Below are 14,622 nucleotides of genomic sequence, written 5' to 3'. Positions count from 1 at the left end.
TTATGTGCCATGCATGTACTAAGATGCTCGTGCTAGATGCCGGGTTTGGAACAAAATTAATAGTATTTATTGAGCACTTACTGTATGTAGAGCATTGTACTAAGCACTTGGGAGAGTACAAGCAGCGTGGCTTAGTGAATAAAGGATGGGCCTGGGAGTCAGAACGTCAAGGGTTCTAATCCCAGCATCGCCACTTGTCTGCTCTGTGGCTCTGGGCAAGTCACTTCATTTCTCTGTGCCTCAGTTTCTTCAGCTATAAAATGGGGGTTAAGACTGTGAGTCCTGTGCGATACAGGGGCTGTGTCCAACCAGATTTGCTTGTATCTACCCCAGCGCTTAGGACAATGCCTGACATATAGTAAGCACTTAAATACCATCATTATTAATATTAAATTAATACAACAATATATCACATTCTCTTCCCAAGACTAACTTAAAGTCTAGAGGGGGAGACTCTGCAGTGCATCTCCCAGAGCCAAGCAGAACTTGAACCTGCATCCGCCCAGCAGTTTGCTTAGTTACCGGTGCATTTATTCAATCATTCAGTGGTATTTATTGAGCTTTTGCTGTGTACAGAGCACTATGCTTAGGCCCAGGGAAAGTTGGTAGACGCTGCCCACAATGAGGTCACAGTCTAGGTCCAGGTGACAGTCACATTCTGGGGCCAAAGGTCCCCGGGATTAACACCCAAAGCCTCAGGTTCCTCGTTGGGTGGAACCCCCTTCCACCAAGTCCCATCTAACTACCTTCTCCTGCTCCAGTTTAGGGTCTTGGAATTCTCCCTGTCCCTCTGGCCCCCGGAGCCCGAGCCCAGGGTTGGGTGGGTGGGTTGGGGAGGGTGAGGGAGGTGAGGAGGAAGGTGTTCCAACCCATCTGAGACCAGAGCTGTTAGATGGGCCGCTGGCTCCGTGTCTGCTATGTCTGTGTCTGCCGAGGGTGACGAAAACAGGGCTAGGAGACTGACAGAGATGAACGTAGCACCCGTGCTGCCTGCCGCTGAGCCGGTATGCAATAATAATCATGATGGTATCTGTTAAGTGCTTATTACGTGCCAAGCACCATTCTAAGCGCTGGGGTAGATACCGGTAAATCAGTTTGGACACAGTCCCGATCCTGCGTGGGGCTCGCTTTCTTAATCCCCATTTTTCAGACGAGGGCACGGAGGCCCCGAGAAGCAAAGTGACTTGCCCAGCAGACAAGTGGCGGAGTCAGAATTAGAACCCGGATCTGTCTGGCTCCAAGGCCCGGGCTGTAACCACTGAGTCATGCTGCTGCGTCTGCCTCGTCTGCCGTCTTGGCTCATGGGGACCTGATCGGGCTTGTGCGTCCTTGTGTGTGTGTGTGTCACCATTATGACACCTTCATGGGCCACCATAGTCTCTGTCCCCTGTGGGACTCTCTGTCCATCCTCTTTGAAGAGAGATCCAGAAGAGTTGTGACTTTCCCCAAATCTCTCAGCAGGTAAGTGGCAGAGCTGGGATTAGAACCCAGGACTCCTGATTCCCAGCCCCGTGCTGTTCCCTCCAGGCCATGTTCCCCTGCCCCCCCCAAGGAGTAGTAATAGTAATAACATTTATTACAAGAAGCAGCGAGGCCTAGTGAATAGAGCAGGGGCTTCAGAGCCAGAAGGATCCGGGTTCTAATTCTGACTCTGCCGCTGGGTGACCTAGGGTAAGTCACTTCACCTCTCTGGTCTCAGTTATCTGCAAAACGGGAATTAAGAATGCGAGCCCCACGCGGGACAGGGACTGTGTCCAACCCTGATTAGCGTCTATCTACACTCGGGCTTAGTACAGTGCCTGGCACATAGTAAGTGCCTAACAAGTAACACAGAAAAAAAGAGAGAAAGAGAGCACTTACCATGTGCTCAAGCCAAGCACTGAGAGAAAATACACAGGTGGTTATTCAACATGGTCCCTGGCCCTCTCGGGACTCATATCTAAAAATAAAACAGGGAGAGGGAACTGGTGAGAGACACATAGGGAGTGATGAAACCAAAACACCATTATGATGATGACGACTGTGGTATTTCTTAAGCTCTTACTATGTACCAAGCCCTGAACTACGAGCTAGGATAGATGCAAGATTAACACAAACTGTTCCTATCCCACCATGTAAGGCAGAGGTAGAACAGGTATTGACTCTCCATTTTATTGATGAGGAAACTGAGGCCCAGAGGAGTGAAGTGACTTACCCAAGTTCATACCACAGGCAAGTGGCAGAGCCGGTATTATTAATAATAATGATGATGATATTTGTTAAGCGCTTACTATGTGTTAAGCACTGTTATAAGCCCTGGGGTTTAGGTAATTATATTGTCCCACGTGGGACTGACAATCTCAATCCCCATTTTACAGATGAGGTAACTGAGGCACAGAGATTTTAAGTGACTTGCCCAAAGTCACACAGTGAAGTGGCAGATTAGAACCCACAATCTGTGACTCCCAAGCCCGGGATCTTTCCACTAAGTCACGCTGCGTCTCTAAACCCAGGTCCGTCAAAGGGCAGGGACTGTCTCCATCTGTTACCGATTTGTCCATTCCAAGCGCTTAGTACAGTGCTCTGCATAGTAAGCGCTCAATAAATACTATTGAATGAATGACTCCCAGGCCTGTGCTCTTCCCTCTAATAATAATAATGTTGGTATTTGTTAAGCGCTTACTATGTGCCGAGCACTGTTCTAAGCGCTGGGGTAGACACAGGGGAATCAGGTTGTCCCACGTGGGGCTCACAGTCTTAATCCCCATTTTACAGATGAGGGAACTGAGGCACAGAGAAGTTAAGTGACTCGCCCACAGTCACACAGCTGACAAGTGGCAGAGCTGGGATTCGAACTCATGAGCCCTGACTCCAAAGCCCGTGCTCTTTCCACTGAGCCACGCTGCTTCCCATGGCCTCTAGGCCAGGCTGCCTCCCACTAAGACGACCAGAACTAATCAGTTGTAATTACTGAGCACTTACTGCATGAGGAGCCCCTGTACTAAGCGCTGGGGAGAATCCAATGAAACAGGGTTGGGAGACAAATTCCCTACCCTCAATGATCTTTCAGTCTAGAGGACAAAAAGATCGGTAGGGGACTGTGGCTAGAGTAGTTTTAGGTTCTTCGTGACCCCTTCTATCCAGCATTGCTGCCTTTGAGCTGGCACCTAATGTTGCTGTTGTTCATGGTATTTGCTAAGCGCTTACTGTCCTGTAAGTACTTGCTGTTCTGTACAAGCACTGTACTAATCGCTGGGGTAGATACAAGCTAATCGGGTTGGACCCAGATGGAGCTCACAGTCTTCATCCCCATTTTATAGAGGAGAGGAGTGAAGCCCAAAGCAGCGAAGAGACCTGCCCAAGATCACAAAGCAGACAAGTGGCAGAGCTGGGATTAGAACTCAGGTCCTCTGACTCCCAGGCCTGTGCTCTTGCCACCAGGCTGCACTGTTCTCCAGACAGAGAGCAACCTCTCCTGCCTCTCAGACTGTCTTTCCTCCTCCTTCAAGTGACTGTGGGCAAGTCACTTCACTTCTCTGGGCCTCAGTTACCTCATCTGTAAAATGGGGATTAACTGTGAGCCTCACGTGGGACGACCTGATTACCCTGTATCTACCCCAGCGCTTAGAACAGTGCTCTGCACATAGTAAGCGCTTAACAAATACCAAAATTATTATTATTATTATTATTTGAAGCAGCATGGGACAGTATAGAGCCCAGGCCTGGGAATCAGAAGGTGATGGGAGCCCAGGCCTGGGAATCAGAAGGTGATGGGTTCTAATTCTGCCTCCGCCACCTGTCTGCTGTGTGGCTTTGGGCAGGGCACTTCACTTCTCTGGGCCTCAGTTACCTCATCTATAAAATGGGGATTAAGACTGTGAGTCCCCTGTATGACAGGGACCGTGTCCAACCCGATTTGCTTGTGTCCACCCCACCGCTTAGTACAGTGAATGGCACATAATAAGTGCTTAAATACCACAATGATTATTATTATTCTGAAATCCTAGCTCCTCCGGGAAACTTTTCCTTGATGACTTTTTTCTTCTTCCCAGGTTACATTTAATAATAATAATAATAATAATAATAATAATGATAATATCTGCCCAACTATCTTATCGGAACTTTTGTATTCACAACCAATTTGACTCTGCTACTCTACTCTTTAAACACTTCTTCCTCCTGCCTTTTAAAATACTGCACAATCTACTTATAGGTCATAGGATCCTTGCTGGAATGAGCGTCTCGTGTAATTGATCAGCAGTATCTTCTGAGCACTTAACTCGCTGTACTAAGTGCTTGGGAGAGTTTCGTTATAATGAAGTGTATTTCATGAGAGCTTAAGGTGTGCAGGGCGCTGTGCTAAGTGCTTGGGAGAGTTTCATTATAATGAAGTGTATTTCATGAGAGCTTAAGTGTGCAGAGCGCTGTACTAAGTGCTCAGGAGAGTACTGTATGAGTTGATAATACGCTTTCCCGGCCCACAATGAGTTTGCGGTCAGGAGGACTATCTCCCAAGGGTTTAGTGCAGGGCTCTGCACAGAGTGGGCGCTCAATAAATACTACTGACTGCCAGTCATCCCTGCAACCCAGGGCCTAAAGTGATGCCAAGCCCTCACCCTTGCCCTTTAACCCCCAAAGCGGAAGTGTTCCCTTAATTAGGCCCTCAGCCCAAAGCTGGAGGGCCTCCCCTCCCCGACCCCCAACCGGAAGTGGTTCTTCAATTAAAGATCCACCCCCCAACCAAACCCGGAAGTGGATGCAAGCCCAGCAAGGTCACTGAGGATTTCTGATAGGGAGATGCAGTGGGAGGAGGGGGTTGTGCCCTGGGGTCTTCCAGGGAGGGCAGGTTGCCCGAGGCCGGGCCCAGGAGGGCCCAGGTCGGTTCTGGGAAGAGCTGACTGATCTCCATCCCTCCTACTGCAAGGTTGGCCTGCCTTTCGAGGGGATGGAGAACTGGGAATATGACCACCACTTCCTCCCTCTTCCCTTCCCTAAAGGCAGGGCCCAAGAGGGAAAGTCAGGCCGGGCCTCTGAGGCAGGTTGGGTGGATGAAGTGGGGACCTGGGGGACATGGGGAGGCTGCAGGGCTCACCCCTCTCTCGCCGCACAGCCTAGGCCTGTGCCCCAGCCCTTGCTCCAGAGGAAGGGAGGCGGGAAGACTACGACGTGTGGGATGACCTTCATTCTTCTGGAGCGCAGGGTGTGGGGAGGGCCTTTTTTTTCTATTCACGGTATTTGGGAAGCGCTTACTATGTGCCAGGCACTGTACCGAGCTCAGTAGGTGCAGGCCAATGGGTCGGACACAGTCTCTGTCCCTCATGGGCCTCACAGTCTTCATCCCCATTTTCCAGATGAGGGAACTGAGGCCCAGAGGAGTGAAGTGACTTGCCCAAGATCACACAGAGGCGGAGCTGGAATTAGAACCCAGGTCCTCCTACTCCCAGGCCTGTGCTCTAACCCCTAGGGCATGCTGCTTCTGTGGCTCGTTGGTTTTGGGGGTTTTTTGTAGTTCCCTCATCCGAAAAATGGGAAATAAGACTGTGAGCCCTCGGTGAGATGAGTCCTCTGTGGGACAGGGACTGTATCCAACCCGATTAGCTGGTACCTACCCCACCTCTTAGTAAAATGCCTGGCACATATTAAACGCTTAACAAATACCAGAGTTATTATTATTAGAGGGGGAGACAGACTCTCTGGTTTGCCGAGCTAAAGGGGCTCAGAAGTCACAAGGAGTCACGCCCTTTACAGTCAGGCCCATCTGTGCTTTAAGACGCTCAGAAAGCACCGAGTTCCCTCATTCCCCCGCCCCACCTATAGCCTGGACCAGAATTTTTTGGACAGCAAGGAGGTGGGGTAGCGGGGAGGGCCCGAAGAAGGCATGAGGGCAACTTCTGTCTATTTTTCCTTGCTCACCTGCATACCTCGGGTGTGTCCCGATCTGCCCGTGTGGGTACGACCGGGCCGGTCTGGTGTCCGACCGAGGCCGCCTGTGTCTCTCTCAGGGTGTGTCCTACGGAGGAAGTCTGCGTCTGTGGATCCGGGTGTGTCTCGGCGAGTGTGCGTATCCGCACACGCGTGGTAATTCCGGTCCCAGAAATGTCCCGAAGCCGTAATTTCCCCGGCTATTTCGGATGGATGGGCTTTATCGGCCCGGACAATCCGGATAACTAGCGCACGGGGGCTCGTGGGAGGAAGATGGGTCCTCCGCTTCTTCTGGAAGTTGGAAGCTCTGCGGGGCCCTCGGCACCCAAGGCACGGGGCGCTCGGGACGAAATAGTGCCAGTTCCCATGGGAGACGCGATGCCACCCGCGTGCAGTGAGCTTTCTCTCCCAGGCCAGCCTGGCACACCCTCTGCCTTTGCCAGTTAAAAATCCATGGTCCCAGGTTAATAATTATAATAATAATCTTTATGGAGTCTGTAAAGTGCTTACTGTGTGCTGTGCACTGTACTAAGCATTTGGGAGAGTATAATATAACAGTAAGCAGCCCACATTCACATTCCCTGCCCACAGTGAGCATAAGTGGCAGGAAGTGAAGGGAAATAGGATGGGGAGATGAGAGATTAATCAGGGAAGGGCTCCTGGAGGAGGTGTAATTTTATTTTTATTTTTTTAAGAAGGGCTCTGAAGAAGAGAACAGTGAGCTGCTGGTTGCGAAGGGGAAGGAAGTTCCAGGCCGAAGGGAGGGCGTGAGTCAGGGTCGACGGTGAGAGACGAGGACGAGGCATCACCGTCAACATCGCTGTAAGTAGGGTGGCTTGAGAGGAGGGAAGTGTGAGCTGGGGCTTACTGGGAGGCGAGAGATGATTTAGTGCCTTGGGGCCAATTGTCAAGATCTTCTGCTCGGTGCAGAGAGGAAGGGACGATCGCCAAAGCTTTTTCCGGGATGGGGAGTCGTGACCCAAGCAGTGTTGTAGAAGAATGACCAGAACAGCAGAGCAAATTACAGACTGGAGGCTCGGGCATCCACGAGGAGGCTGATGCGGGTAGTCCAGTTGGGATGTGATAATGATTATGGTATTTGTTCAATGCTTACTATGTGCCAGAGGCAGGACGTGGGCGAGGGGTCGGCGGCCAGATAGACGAGATTGAGGTACAGTGAGTAGGCTGGCATCGAATTGTACACTCCAAGCGCTTAATACAGTGCCCTGCACACAGTAAGCACTCAATAAATATGATTGAATGAATGAATGAGAAGAGTGAAGTGTGCTGAATGGGTTATAGTTGGAGAAGCAGCCTGGCATCGCGGATAGAGCCCAGGCCTGGCAGACAGAAGGTCATGGGTTCTAATTCCGGCTCCGCCACTACTCCGCTGTGTGACCTTGAGCAAGTCGGTTCACTTCTCTGGTCCTCAGTTCCCTCATCTGTGAAATGAAAATTGATACTGTGAGGCCCTTTTGGGACGGGGACTGTATCCAACCTGATTTATTTGTATCCACCCCAGTGCTTTGTACAGCGCCTGGCACAGAGTAAGCGCTTAACAAATACCACTGTTACCAGTAGGAGAGCAGCGAGGTGAGGCAGAAGGGGGCAAGGTGATTGAGCGCTTTAAAGCCGACGGTGAGGAGTTTCTGTTCGATGAGGATGGGCAACCGATGGAGATTGTGGAGGAGCGGAGAAACGCAGATCGAAAGATATAGGAATGAAAGGGGATGAGAGTCGTCCCTGGCTGTGAGCCACCAGGCCGAATCCTCTGACACGGTGCTCTCCCCATCCCCTAGTTGCCCCCTGCAAGGCCCAAATGTCAGCCGTCTGCCCTCACGCCCACCTCGGGAGCTGGCCGAGGCCTCGGAGCCCACCCCGGCCCCCCACGGTGGTCACTCGGCCAGCCGGGGCCGGGACCCCCCCCAGGGCTGGGAGTCAGGGGGCCGGGGCCGGTGATGGGTCCTCCCTCCTGGCAGGGCAGCACCCCGGATACCGAAGCGGCCACTCACGCTCCTCTCGCTCTCTCCTCCCTCCGAGTCTCGCTGCAACAGGCTGCCGAGGGAGGCCTTCCCCACTGCACCCTGCCCCAGTCGACCCATCAATCCATGCATGGTATTTATTAAGCGCTTCCTGAATGTGGAGCACTGGACAAAGTGCTTGGATAGTAGACCAGAGTGGGTGGACCGTTTCCTGCCCACAACGAGCTGATGGTCTAGAGGGAGGAGACGGACATGAGTCTAAATCAGTCAATAAATCATCGACCCCTGGGTTTTGCTTTCTCCTCAGGTGGAACCCACAGTGGGGACTCTCTCCATATCCCCATATCATCCTTTGTATCGGGGATAAAGCTAGACCCAATGTCCACCGCAAACCCCCGAAATGTCCCCCCCCAGCCAACCCCATCACCCTCCTCCCCAGGCTCAGGAACCTCTGGCCAGGAGGGGGGAGGCGTCTCTGCCATCCCCGATTGAACCCTGACCCTTGACCCCACTCTGACCCTGTGACCCCGAGACAGGCTCTGCCTCTGGGCACGAGCGCCAGGGTGTGCCCGCGAGTTCCCGCCACGTCTGCTGGGCCACCCCGCCTGAGCCAGTGACAGGCTGTGAACTCGTTGTGGGCAGGAATGTGTCTGTTTGTTGTTCTGTGGTCCTCTCCCAAGCACTTAGTACAGTGCTTTGTACACAGTAAGCACTCAAAAAGTACGAGTGACAAGGAATGACTGACCAGAGACTGAGCAGCGAAACGTGTTTGTCCGAATTTTCCCGTCATCGGGAAGGGACTGTTGGGGATGCGGGGCGTGATCCTGGGGGGCGGCTTCCCCATCAACCCTCCACGCCGTGGAGCCCCTGCTGGCCCACCGGCTCGCCCCCCGGCTTGCCCGGGTGAGTCACGGTTTATGCCGGGTGAGGGAGACGGGGTGCTGGCTCTGGGTGTTGGGCTTCCCGCCAGCCTCCCCGGGGGCAGGGCGGTCCGCACAGTTCGTTGTGGGTTTGTCCGTGCATGCGTGTGTCTGGGCGTGTGTATGTGTGTATGTGTGTATTGCGTGTGTGTTTGTCTGTGTGTGTGCGCCTCAAGGCAGGGCAGTGCCCTGGGAAGGTTGGCCTGGCCCTTCACCAGTCTCATCCACGAGGCCAGAAGCCGGCGCTGCTGTAGATGCCCTCCGGGGCCTCCTGGGTATCCCAGCACCCCCGGCCTGAGAGCCCACCCACCCGACGACCCCAGCCTCACTCCAGGCGGGAGCTCAAAGCGCCCTGGGACGAGTGGGATCCTTTCCTTTTTTTTTAATGGTATTAGTTAAGCACTTACGATACGCCAGACAGTTTCCTAAGCTCCGGGGTAGATACAGCTAATGAGATTGCACACAGTCCCTATCCCACACAGGGCTCACAGTCTTCACCCCCATTTTACGGATGAGGGAACTGAGGCCCAGAGAGGTGAAGGGACTGGCCCAGGTCACCCAGACAAATGGCGGAGCCGGGATTAGGGCCCAGGTCTTTCTGACTCCCGGGCTTGGGCTCTGGCCACTAAGCCAGGCTGATTCCCCTCGGAGTTCAATCTGGAAACAGGGATGTAATGACGAGGGGCTGGGGGGCTGAGAGGAAGGGAATGGCCCCCTCCTCCACTGCCACCCCGACTCTCTTGCGTTGACGGCCTTACGTGGGCCTGGTGAAGACACCGTCTCCTTTAGGAAGCAGTGTTGCCTAGTGGAAAGAGCCCAGCCTTGGACGTCAGAGGACCTAAATTCTAATCCTGATTCTGCCATGTCTGCTCTGCAACCTTTTTAATGGTATCTTTTTCACGGTATTTCTTCCATGAGCCGCGCGCTGTACTGTGTGTGGGGAAATACAAGCTCTTCAGCTCAGACACAGTCCATGTGGTATTTTTTTTTCTCAATGCTTATGTGCCAAACGCTGTACTGAGCACTATTGTATTTTTCCAAGCGCTCAATACAGTGCCCTGCACACAGTAAGTGAAGAAATATGACTGACTGAGGTGGATCAGGTCCCACATGGGGCTCACAGTCTTCATCCCCTTTTTCCAGATGAGGTAACTGAAGCCCAGAGAAGTGACGTGAACTACACAACAGACAAGTGGCAGTCAGGATTAGAACCCAGGTCTTCTGACTCCCAGACCTGGATTCTAACCACTTGGCCCTGCTGTTTCTCATCCCCTGGTCCAGCGGGCCCACTTCCCTGACCCGTTTAGACTGGAAAGCCCCTGTGGGCAGAGAATGTTGTATTGTTATATTGTACTCTCCCGAGCACTTTTCATTCATTCATTTCATCGTATTTACTGAGCACTTACAGTGTACAGAAGTACTTACCCACTTGGGGCTCCCAGTCTTCATCCCCATTTTACAGATGAGGGAAATTATTCATTCGTATTTATTGAGCGCTTACTGGGTGCACAGCACTGTACTAAGCGCTTGGAAAATACAATTCAGCAACAGAGAGAGACAATTCCTGCCATACCGGGCTTACAGTCTAGAAGGGAGGAGACAGACATCAAAACAAGTCAACAGGCATCAAGATAAATAGAATTATAGATATATACATAAATTCATAAGTGCTCTGGGGCAGGGAGACGTGGGAAGAGAAAAGGGAGTGAGTTGAGGCGACGCGGAGGGGAGGGGGAGCTGAGGAAGAGGGGGGCTAGGTCTGGGAAGGCCTCTTGGAGGAGGTGAGCCTTCAGTAGGGCTTCGAAGGGGGGAAGTGTGCTAGTTTGGCAGATTTGAGGAGGGAGGGCGTTCCAGGCCAGAGGTAGGATGTGGGCCACGGGTCGACAGCCGGACAGGTGAGAATGAAGCCCAGTGAGGAGGTTAGCGGTGGCAGAGGAGCGGGTGTGTGGACTGGGCTAGAGAAGAAGAGAAGGGAGGTGAGGTAGGAGGGGGCGAGGGGATGGAGGGCCTTGAAGCCCAGAGTGAGGAGCTTTTGTTTCGTGCAGAGGCTGACCGGCAACCACTGGAGGTTTTTGAGGAGAGCATGACATGTCCTGAACGTTTCTGTAGAAAGATAATCCAGGCAGCAGAGTGAAGTGTGGACTGAAGTAGGGAGAGGCAGGAGGGTGGGAGGTCAGAAAGGAGGCTGATGCACTTAGTATAGTGCTCTGAACACAGTAAACGCTCAATAAATGTACTTTAGGAAGCAGCACGGCATGGATAGAGCCCAGGCTTGGGAGTCAGAAGGTCCTGGGTTCTAAACCCGGCTCCTCCACTTGTCTGTTGTGTGGCCTTGGGCAAGTCGTTTTACTTCTCTGGGGCTCAGTTGGCTCATCTGTAAAACGGGGATCGGGACTGTGAGCTCCAAGTGGGCCAGGGACTGTGTCCAACCCAACCTGCTTGTACCCACCCCAGTGCTTAGTATGGTGCCTGCCACATAGTAAGCGCTTAACAGATACCATAATGATTATTAAATGCGACTGAATGAAGGAAGGAAACCTTCCCAAGAGTTGTCCCAGCCAGACTTGAAGGGCAACTACTTCCGATGAGGTGTGGGTCCCGTCGGGGCACGGGGGGATGAAGGTGGGCATGGGCACAGCGGCAGAGGCAGTTGTCCCGGTGGCTCCGCCTGCAGGAGGGTGGTGGAGAAGGGGTCTTGCCCAGACCCCAGTGGATGAGGCTGGATTAGGATCAGGTGACAAGCTGCTCTGGCCGCTGAGGACCCTTCACGGCCAGGCACAGACACTCCCCCTCTAGACTGTGAGCTCGTCGTGGGCAGGAATGTGCCCGTTCGTTGTTGTATTGTACTCTCCCAAGCGTTTAGTACAATGCTCTGCACACAGTAATCGCTCAGTAAATACAATTGAATGAATGAATGAATGAATGAATGAATGAATGAATGAATGAATGGTGCCCGGTGCCCCACACTGAGGCTGGGTAGAAAAGCAGCACAGCCTGGTGGATAGAGCCCGGATCCGGGAGTCAGAACGAGCTGGGTTCTAATCCTGGGTCCACTCCTTGTCTGCTGGGTGATCTTGGGCAAGTCACTTCACTTCTCTGGGGCTCAGTTCCCTCATGTATAATGGAGATGAAGACTGTGAGCCCCATGTGGGACAGGGACTATGTTCAACCGGATTAGCTTGTATCTATCCCAGTGCTTGGAACAGTGCCTGGTTTATAGTAAGCACTTAAGAAATACCATTATTTATTTTTTATATTCTTCATGGCTGGCGGGAACTGGTGGAGGGAGAGAGCAGGGAGTGGAGAAGACTTAAAGGGCTGACAGTCTGATGAGAAGAGAGCGCTCTCTCGCTCTCTCTTCTCGGAGAAGGAAAGTCTGAGGAGAGTGACCACAGTCTCCTCACCCTATCTTGGGGGGCAGGGGAGGGTTGTTTGAGATGCAGTCATGAGGGTTTCAGGTAGACTAGAGAGAGGGAGCAGATGTCCGTCCATCCAGACCCATTGAGTCCATACACCTATCCAGAGGCAGAGTGCTGGACCAAATGACCCAGAGTGACCCGGCACTGCCTCCTCTCCCCCAGATGCCCCCAAGATTCCCATTCCTTGCCCCTCCACCTCACCCCGACGGTGCTAATAATAATTATAATAATTGTGGTATTTGTTCATTGCTTGCTATGTGCCCTGCACTGTTCTAAGCACTGGGGTAGATACAAGGTAATCAGTTGGACACAGTCCCTGTCCCAGTTGGGGCTCACAGTCAGTCCCACTTCCAAGACCGCACCCACACCGTGCACCCCGCCCAAATAATGGGAGTGAGTACCTCTGATCCCTGCCCCTCCCAATCCTTTCCGTCCCTCAAAGGGTTTTTTTGTTTAAGGGTATTTGTTAAGCACTTACTATGTGCCAGGCACTGCACTAAGCGCTGGGGTAGAAACGGATAATCTGGTGAGCCACATAGGGCTCCCAGTCTTCATTCCCATTTTACAGATGAGGGAACTGAGGCCCAGGGAAGTGAAGTGACTTGCCCAAGGTAACCCAGCTGATTTAAGCCCTCATTCCCTCTTGTCCCACTCCCTTCTGTGTCACCCTTACTCTTGGATTTGCTCTTTTTATTCACCCCTACCTCAGCCCCACAGCACTTGTGTACGCATCTGTAATTTATTTATTCATACTAATGTCTGTGTCCCCCTTTAGAATGGAAACTTGTTGTGGGCAGGGATCATATCTCCTAGCTCTGTTGTATTGGACTCTCTCAAGCGCTTGGTACAGTGCTCTGCACACAGTTAGCGTTCAATAAATTCCAGCGATTGATTGATTGTAGACTTCAAGTTCATTATGGCCAGGGAACGTGTCTACCAACTTCGTTATATCGGACTCTCCCGAGTACTTAGAACAGTACTCTGCAAAGAGTAAGTGCTCAATAAATAGACTGATGGAGTGATTGATAGGGTCTGGCAAGTGATAGAGAGAGCTCAGGGCCGCCCAGCCTTACGACCAAGCTAAATGTTTCCAAGTGCACTTCCGTGTTATCAATCAATCACACTTATTGAGCGCTTACTGTGTGCAGAGCACTGTACTGAGCACTTGGGAGAGCACTATATAACAATAAACAGCCACACTCCCTGCCCACAATGAGCTTACAGCAGCCTAGAAGGGGAGACAGACATTAACTTAAATCAATAAATAATGGATATGGACATAAGTGCTGTGGGGCTTAGCGGAGAGGATGAATAAAGGGAGCAAGTTAGGATGATGCAGAGGGGAGTGGGAGAAGAGGAAAGGAGGGTTTAATCGGGGAAGGCGTCTTGGAGGAGATGGGCCTTCAATAAGGCTTTAAGGTGGGGTGAGTCATTGTCTGTTGGCTACGAGGAGGGAGGTCATCCTGGGTCAGAGGCAGGACATGGGTGAGAGATCAGCGACGAGACAGATGAGATCGAGGTACAGTGAGTAGGTTGACGTGCTGCTGCAGCCTCTGCCTCTCCACCTTCTGACCGCCCTCTCTCTTGCTCAATGACCCTTTGACCGGAGAGGAAACTGAGGTTGACCGGAGGCGGGAAGGGTGCCCGAGGTGACATCCTGGTTCCCTAGCCCCGAGATGCCCTGTGTCTAAGGTGAACGAGACAGGCCTAGCTCCATCCTCAGGTCCCCCCAGCCCCGGAGCCCCTCGACCCAGGAGAGAGCCACTGGGATTGCCTGCCAGGGTCAGCGAAAGTTAGGGGGACCGGAGAGTGGTCCTGTGATCCACTGAGCCCAGGGCGACAGGGGAGGTGGGAACGAGCTGGCTACCCTCTGATGGGGCGGGACCCGGGAGCCACAGCAGTGACGGTGACAGCAAAGATGGCATGGAGCCAGGGACCCGAGGATGGCCAGAGAGATCCTCAGCCTCCACGGGCAGAGTGGGGAGGTGCCTGCTCAGTGGCTGGGGGATGGACAAGATGATCTCTCTAGGTTCCCTGGCCAGACTCGAGGGCTCAGGACCCAGCCTGCATGGTTGATGCCGGGTGATCCGTATCACCGGCCGAGCCCGTGGGAGGACTGACCGTGGCTGCAGCCCGGCCACTGCGAGCTCGTGAAGGGAGTCTGACCAGTCGCTCTCTGCCCGCCCTGGCACTCGAAGTCCCTCCGTCTCTGTGGCAACCAGGCCCGATGCCAGGCCGGGCCCTCCCCAGGGAAATGGTCTCCATGGTAGAGCCAGCTGAAGGCTCCCGGGAAGCCAGGAGCGGGTGGTGCCGCCCATTTGGTACTTGCCCTGCGCTCTGCCCATCCCTGTCCAAGGGGAAGTGGACCCGAACCCTGTTCCCAGACCCGCCAACCGCCTC

The 14,622-nt window shown here is 53.0% G+C and overlaps 1 protein-coding gene across 1 annotated transcript in view; it reads left to right on the top strand.

Annotated features, from left to right (window-relative positions):
- Nucleotides 1-6,600: 6,600 nt before the first annotated feature.
- The window catches only part of SLC4A11 (solute carrier family 4 member 11), a 65,419-nt gene continuing 57,397 nt past the window's right edge, over nt 6,601-14,622 (top strand). Inside the window, exon 1 of the mRNA XM_029063387.2 lies at nt 6,601-6,723. The gene's annotated coding sequence lies outside the window, so the exon portion shown is untranslated. The remainder of the gene's footprint in view (nt 6,724-14,622) is intronic.

Source organism: Ornithorhynchus anatinus, chromosome 4, assembly GCF_004115215.2.
Source record: "Ornithorhynchus anatinus isolate Pmale09 chromosome 4, mOrnAna1.pri.v4, whole genome shotgun sequence".
In the NCBI taxonomy this organism is placed as follows: Eukaryota; Metazoa; Chordata; class Mammalia; order Monotremata; family Ornithorhynchidae; genus Ornithorhynchus; species Ornithorhynchus anatinus.
The sequence above is the reverse complement of the archived record's forward strand: the minus strand, read 5'-3'. Positions and strand labels throughout refer to the sequence as shown.